Source organism: Hakea prostrata, chromosome 7 (assembly GCF_041222555.1).
Source record: "Hakea prostrata isolate BN-2017 chromosome 7, UWA_Hpros_2, whole genome shotgun sequence".
Taxonomy (NCBI): Eukaryota; Viridiplantae; Streptophyta; class Magnoliopsida; order Proteales; family Proteaceae; genus Hakea; species Hakea prostrata.
Window position 1 is genome coordinate 68,146,339 of NC_142606.1, and position 11,734 is coordinate 68,158,072.

Genomic DNA, 11,734 nt, shown 5'->3' on the forward strand with positions numbered 1-11,734 from the left:
TATCATTTGTTCCAATAAAGTCATTCGTGGTCAATTGTTTTATAATTTTTAGAGCAAATTGCACTGGCACCCCAAAATAGAGGTCTTAAAGCACTGACACCCCACTTTATGTTTAAAAAGCACAAAAACCCCTAAATTGAATTTTCATTGGATATATTTTTTTCGCTAAAAGGGTCATTTTATAACGAAAATAAGAAAAAGAAAAGAAATACAGCAATTAGTACCTACCTTGCTCACCCGCAACAACAGTTGCCCCCAATACACCTTTCCTCACTGGTTCCTACTCATAATTGACAACAACTAAATCATCATAAACGAAATGTAGGACGTCTAGATGCATCCAAATCAAGATCTTTAAGAAAAACTTCATAACAATAGTTACAGAGCAACACTATCCTCTCCCAATGGGAGGCTCTGATGCACTTTGGATACTTTCGCTAAAGCTGCATCTACCTTCTTGAATTCCTCTGCTATAGAAACCTTTTTACTTGTTACTACTTTCTTCACTGCGTGAGCCTTCTTCTTCGGACGACCAGGTTTCCGACGAGGAGAACCTTCAGCCCGCACTGATATAGACGGAGACGAAAGTGGAAGAACTACTTTCAATTGCAAAGTTTCATCATTGGCCGAACTCTCCAGCCTGGCTGAATTCTGATCGGCCCCACAATAGTCCAAATCATCCTCCGTAGTTCCTTCAATGGCTGAACTTCTAATAATATTTGCAACTTCAGGTCCCACCAATGAACACTCCAAAGAAGGGTTTCCAATTTGCATAGAACTCTTACCTGCAACAAGCACTTTTTGAAATTCAAAAGGAGTGGTCGAACCACTTTCGAGCTTATCTGTAGGTCCCACTAGTGAACTCCCCCAAGGAAGTTTACCAATTGGATTAAAACACTTTGCTGCATCTAAGGAATTTTGAATTTCAAAACTAGAGTCCACGGCCAAAGAAGCTGCTTCAAAATTATTCAAATTCTGTTGGGCCCCGCATGACCCCACTTGAAGCTCCAAACTAGAGTTCACGTCCAATGCAGTTTCTTCCAATCTAATCCAATTTTGTTGCGTATAAAAGTCTTCCACATAAACCGAAATTCTGTTCCGTAGAAGAGTCTTCCACTCTAACCGAATTCAGCAGGGCCCCACAAGGCCTCTCATGAAGCTTTTCAAACCGTTCAAAAGAGCCAATATCCTTAGTGGCCGAATTAGGTGGAAGTTGGTTAGTCGTGGGACCAACAGAGGTAACTACGTTCTTTGAAAGATTACCAACCAACTTAGAACTCTTGCCTTTATCTAAAATTTTTTGAAGTTGAAAATGATCACTTTGAGAGAGAGAAAGATCAAGAGAAGAGTTCTCGCTAGACGTGATCACCACATCAGAGGGAACCAACCTTGTAGATTTGAAATTTGAATTGAAATTTGAAATTGAATTTGCTGCACCCTCATTGGATGAAATAGAGTCCTCCAAACCCGCCACCTCTAGAGCCACACGAATCTGATGTTGGAGTGAGCTTGGAGTCTGCACTCTCACACCATCAGTAGGAATCCCATCCACAATAGGATTATCTGCTGGGAGGTTTTCTGCAGGAACGATAGAGGGCTGAACCTGCAAACCATCCACAGAATTGTTTGAAGCAAACCTACAATGAAGACCCAGGTGGCCTTCTCGATTACACCGTGAGCACCGCAGAATATCATCCTCAAAAATTACCTTATGAAAAAAACTAAAAACTCGAAGAGTTCCTGGTTCAAGGCGCTCAATCTGAACCTCATTCACTCGAACAGCATCGACCTCCAATTCAACCAAAATTCGAGCATAATGACCAATAGAACCAAGACGAGTTCGTCTATCAAGAGAAACATGTCTCCCAACAGATTTTGCTATAGAAAGAAGCACTTTCTCATGCCAATACTCAAGAGGTAAATCAGGGAAACGAACCCACACCAACTTACATGCTGGTTGAGGAGAGTGGATATTAAAATCCGGCCTCCATCGTTGAAAACGAATGTATTGCTTTCCAACATTCCAAAAACCTCTGCGCCACACCTCAGTCATATCTGCCTCACTATTAAATTTTCATTGGATATATTTGTTCAATTTGTCACTGAAAATCTTTTCCACACCGTTTATTATAGGAATATTTTTTTTAAAATAAACAGTGATTTAATTGTTTTTAGTGATAATTTGACAAATAAATCCAATGAAAATCAAATTTTGGGGTCTCTATGCTTTTTAAACATAAAGTGGGGTGTCAGTGCTTTAAGGCCTCCATTTTGGGATGTCAATATAATTTGCTCTAATTTTTATTATGAGAAGAGGTTATTACTATTTCTTTCTTTTTGTTGAATAAGAGAGATGACTTTACTTATACATTAGAGAAAAAAAAAATGAAATCTAGGACCTAATATGAGCCATATATCTTCAAAATCAAGAAATGAAGCCGTATAAAAAATTAAAAAAAAATTCCATTGCCAAGGATCAATGAGGTACAATGGGGACATAACTTGCCTAACTCAATTCAAGGTGAATAAAACTCTTTATACAAGCTGAAATAAGATTATGTACAATTGAGGTAACAACGTGGAACCAAAAAAAATTACATACGAGAAACATGCTTCAAGTTTCTTCTTACATAAAATATGTCATTCACCCTATGGAATACCATCCAACAAAAGTACTACTCTTGGTTTATGGTATTAATGCTAGAAGGTGAATACCCTAGGAACTAGAAGTAGAACATTTTTGAAAATTGAAAGCTAGTGCCAAGCCAGCATTCAACATTATCGAAACCAATGAAATACCCATCTCTAGTTTAAGTATTAGAACGTTCCTTGCAAAATGCTAGTGGGCAAGAGCAAGTATCAAATATAGGATCTCTATGAAGGTCCATGCACCTAAGGATACATTGCAAATAATGTAGATGATATGCAATGCTGGATTAATTTTTTGGTTTGCATTTTGAATTTGCAAGAAACCAAATATTCCACCAGTAGATACATACAATAGTAGAGTTATGATCTCCAGAGCTCTTTGGGAAAAGAATGGTTCATTCTCCTCAACAACTATTGTTGTAGTGGGTTCAGAGTGCATGTCTAATGTTTGCTACATAAACATTCAATAAATATTTTTCTAAAACCCTAAACTAATTTGGTTTTTTTTTTTTTTTTTTAATTGTTTGGTAATTTTTTTTTAAAAGGCATGTTGGGGTTTTAATAATTAAAGATAATTTGGGTTTTAACTATGATGTTTTGGTCTGTAACAATTATTTTAATTAAGGGCAATTTAGAATTTTAACTGTTAGGGTGATTACGGTAATTTAGGGTTTAAAATAAAATAAAATAAAAATATTTTTAGCCAAGGGTAGTTTGGGGTTTTAGAAAAATATTTAACGGTAAAAGTTAAATTTAACTGAAAAAGTTAATTGAGGGGAGGTGTTTGATATATTTGTTAGGTAAGAGGGGAGGTAAGTGATATTATCCAACTAAGATGGAGTGTAAGTGCTATTTGTCTAGCTAAGAGGGGAGGTAAGTGATATTTACCCTAAATTTGTTGATGAATGTAAATGAAAAAAAGATTGGCCAAAATGGAAAGACGCAATTCAAACAGAATTGATCAAAATGGAAATTCCTGTAATCAAAACATTTGAAGGTATAAAGCCAATGGGGCAAAATGAATTTTCGTTTGAAAATGAAATGAGGAAAAGAATAAAATCATGAATTATGGCACAAGAATTTTTGCAAAGGTCTGGCATTGATTATAGGGAAATATGTTCTCTTGTGATGAATGCACATAAATGGATATTATGAAAATATATGAAAATTTTGACATGCGTTTAATGGATATTATTATAGTCTATTTATATGGTTCACTCGAGTGTGAAATTTATATGAAAATTCCTGAAGGATTTAAAGTGTCTGAAGCACATAAATATCCCTAGGAATTTTGTTCAATAAGGCTTCAGAGATAATTATAGTATATATGGTATAACATCCTTAATGAATATTCACTAAGTGAATGATATAAAAATGATTCAATTTATTATTGTGCCTTTGTTAAATAATATGGATCTAACTTTGTTATAATAAGTGTATATGTTAATATCATCGAAACTCCTAAAGAACTTATAAAAGCAATAGATTATTTGAAGAAAGTTGAAATGAATAATCTTGAAAAGACAATGTATTCTCCTGACTTATAAATTGAGCATTTCACAAATGAAATATTCGTTCATCAATCAACTTCTATAGAAAAAGTTTTGAAGCAATTTTACATGTATAAAGTACATCCATTGAATACTCCGATGGCTATGAAATCGCTTGAAGTAAAGAAAGATTCATTTCAACCCGAAGAAAACAATGAAAAATTTATTGGTCGTCCTGAAGTACCATATCTCAATGCAATTGGGACATTAATGTATCTTGCTAATAATACACAATTGAGTGTAACATTTTCTATAAGTGTAATAGCAAGATTTATCTCTTTTCCAATACGAAGACATTGGAATGTTATTAAACATATATTTCAATACCTTTGATGAATTATTGACATGATGTTATTTTATGAATTTAGACATCAACTTATTTGTTATGCAGATGTAGAATATTTACCTAATCTAAATAAAACTAGATTTCAAACAGACTATTTATTCACAAGTGAAGGTTAAATATTTTATGGCATTCAACAAAATAAATTATAGTTGTCATTTATTCAAATCATATTGAGATAATAGTGATTCATGAAGTAAATCGACAATGTATTTGGTTTAGATTTATGATACAACACATTCAGGAACCATGCAGTCTTCTACTAACAAAAATTGTTTCAACTATATTATGTGAAGATAATGCTACATGCATAGTTCAATTGAAGGGAGGATACATCAAATGAGATATAACGAAATATATTTCACTGAAATTATTCTTCACTCATGATCTTCAACAAAATGGTGAAATCTATGTTCATTAAATTTGTTCAAGTGATAATTTGGCAGATTTATTTACTGAGGCATTGCTTACTTTAAATTTTTAGAAGCTGGTATATGATATTGGAATGTGCGTTCTTAAAAATACTCAATGATGTTATCATCAGGGGGTTAAAATATGTGCTGCATTTTTTTTCTTTCACCAAAGTTTTGTTCCATCTGGGTTTTCCTAGTAAGGTTTTTAATGAGGCAGCTACCAATACGTATTACTTATATATGTATACTATTTTTCCTTCATTAAGATTTTTTTTTCCATAAGGTTTTTTTTTAGTAAGGTTTTAACATTGTACATTATCTATTAATGGACATCCAAAGGGGAGTGTTATAAATAATATTTATTTACGGATGTTCATTACTCCCAAAAAGACCATACTAAAAGATGTAACTTTCAAATAAAGATCTCAGTCATCTCAGCATGTGATCTTAGCAATCCACATTCATATATTAACCAAAGATCTTAACAATCCATCATTCCATATCAAGATCATCTTATTGTGTGTAAGAATCATATATTATATATTTTTTTTGTAGACTCTAATATTTTCATATCAGAGAAGATGTTAATTCCATTATAAATATGCAATAAATAACTCAATAAAGAGTTGAACTCATCTTGTCATAATTTTCTTTTTTTGTCTTGAATATATTTCTCCATTTTATAACAAAAATCAAGTTTATTGCTTGTTTTCTAATTTCTATAGCCATTGTTGGAGTCTATGAATTTTTGCAAGCCTAAAAATCCAACAAAAATACTAGTACAAGATAAAAGTTCAACTATGACACTTGTATTGTATTCTCAATGACGTCAATTGTTGGTGCAATTGTATTTGTAGCACTTGGTTTCGTTACTTAGGAGTTAGCAATTGCAAGGAAGATTGTGGTATTTAAATTAGCCATTGTAATTTCATATCATGATAGATTTTGTTTTGATAATAGATTTTCATTTTGAAGAAATCTGGTTAAGTAATTCCTTAGGTCAACACTTATTCATAAAGCAAAATACAGTAGTATACATGCTTGCTTCCCTAGTTATATCACTTCAAACTCTCTTGTATGTTTGATTATAAGGGAAATTAAGGAGAAGAAATTAGATTCTTGTATATTTAAAAATAAATGTGTATAATCATTAACTTTAGGTGATTGTACAAGTTAATTGTTCTTTAGGTAAACTAAGTTACTTTAATCACCACTAGGGTGGTGGTCTAGTAGTCCCTAGTTCACTCCCATTTGGTTTGGTTTTTCCCTTATCCCAAGTTCAAACCCCTTCCTTCTGCTCCTATGTTTTTCGCATTGGACAATTGTGTGCCCTGTTGCCACTATTGTAACCTCTTTTGATTACCCCATATATAGTATCTGCTCCTATGTTTTTTGCATTGGACAGTTGTGTGCCTTGTCGCCCCTATTGCAACCTCTTTTGATTACCCCATATATATCATACTATCATACTACTATTATAAAAGTATGAACTCATTTATAGATGGGTTGGTTGGATTCATGAGATGCTTCAGTCTACTAGAATCTCAGTTTTATTGAATGGGGGACCAGTTGAATTCTTTGGAGTTGAGAAATGGCTTCGGCAAGGGGACCCTTTATCTCCTCTTCTTTTTCTTCTTGCAGAAGAGGTACTATGTAGGGGCATTCATTATTTGATAGCTGCTAGTAGATTGAGAGCTTTGCCAGGTCCCAGGGGAGTAGAAGTTCCTTCCGTTCTGATGTATGCTGATGATATTTTTATTTTTTTAAATGCTTCTTTATGTTATGTTAAAGCTTTGAAAATTTTCTTATCGAAGTATCAAGAATTTTCGGGTCAACATATTAGTTTGGAGAAGAGTATGTTTTTTCTTGGACGTGTGCCTCCTAGTCGAAAACAGAAAATTGTGGACATATTAAATATCCCAATTGCTCTCTTTCCTACTCGATATCTGGGGATAGATATTTTTAAAGGAAGAGTTACTCGTATCAGATTGTCTTCGAGTTTTAGACAAGATTAAGAATCGGCTACAAGGGTGGTGTGGTAAGCTGTTATCTTTGGCAGATAGAGTGGAGTTGGTACGTTCAGTTATTTCTAGCATGCAATTCATAATTTTTCAGTGTACTGGTGGCCTAGCTCTATTATTTCTCAAGCAGAGACTTGGATGCGTAATTCATTTGGACAGGGAGTATAGAGGCTATGAAGAAGGTTACAGTGTCTTGGGAAAAAGTATGTACTCCAAAATGTGATGGTGGTTTGGGTATTTGGAGATTAAGAGATGTCAATTTTGCTTCCTTATGCAAGTTGGCTTGGACAATTAAACATAAACACTCTGTTTTTGCTCTTTTTTAAAGGGGAAGATGGTGGACAAAAGGGGAAATTTAAAGATTTATGAGCAGCAGTCATCTTTGATGTTGGGATTGAGGAAGGTTTGGGGTTTTGTTCAAGCTAATGAACGGTGGTCAGTTGGAGATGGTCAGAATATAAATTTCTGGTTTGACAGATGGTTGGGGAATTTTACCATTGCAAACTATGTTGGTATTCCTCTAGATTTAGAGGGTCATTTGAAATTGACTGTTGCAGATTGTTTACAGCAAGGGGAGTGGAAATTTCCGTCAGTGGACAATGCCAAATTTCAAGAGGTAATCTCTCTTATTATGTTATATCCTATACCTTGTGCTGGTTTTGTTGATGTTTGTCATTGGCAAGGTTCGGTGGGGGGAGAGTTTAGTTTTCGATCGGCATGGGATATCTATCGTAGAAAAGGAAAACAACTGAAATGGGCTAAAAGTATTTGGAAGACTTCTTTGCAGCCTAGACAACAAGTTTTCTGTTGGAGACTTTTTCATGATAGGCTACCTGTTGATGCCTTGTTGACTCGGAAAGGGATTATGCTGGCCTCTCGTTGTAATCTATGTGGTAAAGCTTCAGAGGACATAGGACATCTCTTTCTTCACTGCTCATTTTCATGTGGATGTGGAGAAGCTTTTGCAGTAAAGTTTGGTTATAGTTGGTCAATAAAAGATTCGATTGTAGAGTCGTTCAAGGCTTGGAAACACCAGGCTTCACAGTCTCCTTTACAGACTGCTTGGATTAATGGATGTTGTTTGCTTTTATACTTTCTTTGGATGGTTCGCAATCAAATCCGGTTTGAAAATTTAAATTTCAGGACTGATGAGGTGAGTTTAATTTTTTCAAACTTAGTACAGTTTGGCTTTAAAATGGATGGAAGAAAATTAACTCCTACCATTTTTTCGAATGCAAGAAGACTGGGCCTTCACTTCTCTGTTTTTAGTGCTCCTCCTCCATAAGAAATTTTTTGGTGTCCTCCTGCTGTAGGTTGGGTTAAACTAAATATTGATGGGTCTTCTTTAGGCAATCCAGGAAGATCTGGCGGTGGATGAGTATTTCGAAATGAAGTTGCTGCGGTGGTTTTCAATTTCAGTATTTTTTTAAATGTTAAAATCAACTTTGAGGTTGAATTGGAAACTTTCATTCACGGATTACGTTGGGCAAGGATTTACAAATTAAAAAGCTTTGGGTAGAAAGTGATTCAAAAGCTGTGGTGACTTTAATACAACAGAAGAAAATACTTTGGTATATCTTTCATATGTGGAGAGAGTTACAAGAATAAGAATATTTGTTGACTATAGATTGGAAGATTTCACATTGCTATCGTGAAACTAATACAGTGGCAGATTTTTTGGCAAATTCGGAAGCTAGAACAGGAACTTCTGATATTGACATTCCTTGGTCAGCTTCAATCCTCAATGAACTTGATGTGGATGCCTCTAGACGTCCTAGATTTCGTTTTATAAGTTAGTGGTTTTCTAATCGAGCCAGGAACCAGTGAGGAAGGTTGTATTGGGGGCAACAGTTGTTGCGGGTAAGGGAGGTTGGTTCTTTGTACGGTATTATTTGATGTATTTTTAATATTTCTTCTTCACTTAATATAATGATCATTTTAGCTAAAAAAAATGAACTCATTATACTAGTATTATAAAAGTATGAGCTCAGAATAGATGGCTACATTTAGTTTTCCACAATTACCCTTATGAATTCACACAATTAGATTTTTGTAGTAGATTCACACAATTAGTATGTCTACAATTGTAAATACAAGTTATTGAATTCATTTTATTTTTTTAATTTCTTCTTATTTCATTTTCCAATAAATCATTCATGACACATTATTCAAAATCATTCAAGAAAGCAAATACGAAGAATAGAATTCAATATTAGGTCTATCGTTTCAATTATCATGATTCTCATATGAAATTAAATTATAAATGTAATCACTCAACGAAGACTAACAGTTTGATAACCCCTGATATAAATCGTATGGATAACTTGCTTTACTGAATTTCTGAGTTTTTACATTTTCCATACTTTACTGGATTTTTTATTTTTGACTTTTTACATTTTTCATGTAATTAAATTAATTATCATTATTATGTAAATCACTCAAACAAGACTACCGCCTCATGTATATCATTTGCCTTAGAATTCGGATTTCGTTATCCAGAAGCGGAGAAGCCATAACAATCGTAGACATTGATGATGATTCCAAGACCACCCCTCCTAGCAAATGGAGTCTCGATAGCTGGAAATCCAAGCCTGCAGTTCAACTTCCTGAGTACCCTGACAAGGAAGATCTCGAATCCGTGCTCCGTACCATCGAGTCCTTTCCTCCCATCGTCTTCGCAGGAGAAGCCAGAAATTTGGAGCGTCTCGCTGAGGCTGCCATGCATGGGCAGGGCTTTTCTTCTCCAGGGAGTTCAAGGAGTTAAACGCCAACAACATTCGTGACACCTTCCGTATCCTTCTTCAGATGGGCGTCGTACTCATGTTCGGAGGCCAAATGCCTGTAATCAAGGTTCGTTTGCAATTTAAATTGAATCCAGATTTGAATGCTATTGCATCCATCGTACAGGTATTGAAATGGAAGCTTATATGCATTTCTTATGTAGGTCGGAAGAATGGCTGGTCAATTTGCCAAAAACCAGATCGGATCCATTCGAGGAGAAGAACGGAGTGAAGCTTCCAAGCTACAGAGGAGATAATGTGAACGGTGATGCATTTGATGAGAAGTCAAGATCCCCTGACCCGCAGAGGCTGATCAGGGCTCACTGCCAATCCACAGCCACTCTGAACCTCCGGTTCCTCAGGGCCTTCGCCACCTGAGGTTACACCGCCATGCAGAGAGTCACCCAGTAGAGTCTCGATTTCACAGAGCATAGCGAACAAGGATACAGGTATTTTTCTTTTTTATCTGAGATCACTCCTTCCAATTGTCTTGGGTAATTTTGTAAATTTTTCGGAATTTTAGGGAAACATTTCTATAGAAAAAGGTTGCTTTTTGGGTTCTTTTCATTTTCTAAGATAAGATGACTTTGAATTTTGATCCATGACGTGAAGACTAGGTTAAGAGTCCTCCGTAATTACCTTTCAACTACTTGTGTACCTGAGGAACGTTCTCCATTTTTTCTGCTTGCCAAGAGAAATTTCCACTTCTAATCATTTGCTTTTGTTGGATTTTGTGTATTCGGGTGGGCTGGTGAGTTAGGTTGTTGAGTCGCCTTGAGAGTTACAGTGTGTCAATTTGAAACTCGGGCATGTTTTAGTGATTATATCAGATTGTAATTTGCTTAAGTTCCCTGGGCGATTCCTTAGGTACCGTGAACTGGCTCACCGTAATGACGAGGACTTAGGGTTCATGACTGCTGCTGGGCTCACTGCAGATCACCCAATCACTACCACTGAATTCTGGACATCCAACTAGTGTCTGCACCTACCTTACGAGCAATCTCTTACCAGGGAGGATTCAACCTCTGGTCTCTTCTATGACTGTTCTGCTCATGTGAACTGGGTCGGTGAACGCACCAAGCAACTGGATGGTGCTCATGTCGAATTTTTGAGAGGAGTTGCCAACCCACTTGGCATCAAGGATAGTTGCTGTATAGATGTTTGATTCAATCAGTGATCCAATGCACGGCAACACTATCAAAGCTCCTTGTGGGCTCAAAACTCGCCCCTTTGATGCCATCCTGGTACGATCTTCCCCTTGTACTGGTTGATGATTGCATTACTTTGGATGGTTTTGATTTTGATGATCATTGGTGATAGTTGTTTAGTAGGTTAGAATTAAGTTTCTTCTGGGTACTTATCTTGATTTCAACGACCGATTCTACTTTCAATAGATCTCAATTCTTATAATTATGGAAGTTGGATGTGAATGATAGGTGTATGAAAGCTCTCTTGTCATGTAATTGAGTGAAAACATATCCATTTAGGTGATGCTTGCTTTTACTTTTGATCATTTTTTGGGGGAGGAATAGCAATTTATTGATACCTTCGTATGTTTGCATCATATATTCCAAATGGATGGAAAAAAAATTGATTGGGTCAAATCATGCAATGACATTGAGTATGAAAGAATAGATTGAGATTATAGTTTTCATGTCATTTTTGTAATTTCTAGAGGTGGGTTAGGTGGGGAGTTAGCCTGATGTTTGCTATCCCTTTCTTTTTAAGGGCTAAGTGATCATGGTTAAGTGATCCTTTGTATGGTTTCTCACATATATTTAGCGGGCGAATATCCAGAGGCGGAGTTTAATTCCTTGGTAGAAGTGTCAATACTCAATTCAGATAAACTCAACTACGACAATTCTCATGGTTAAGCAATCATTTATGTTGCTTCTCACATTTCTTATAGCACCCAAAAATTGGTTAAAGTTGTCCCTCAAACAAACAAGTTGCAGCAACCTGTTGCTGCAGTCAGATG

General features: G+C 35.6%; 1 pseudogene; it reads left to right on the forward strand.

The window, feature by feature from the left end:
* Positions 1–9,434: 9,434 nt before the first annotated feature.
* Positions 9,435–10,134, forward strand: LOC149011823 (phospho-2-dehydro-3-deoxyheptonate aldolase 1, chloroplastic pseudogene; annotated as a pseudogene).
* The last annotated feature ends 1,600 nt before the right edge of the window (positions 10,135–11,734 follow it).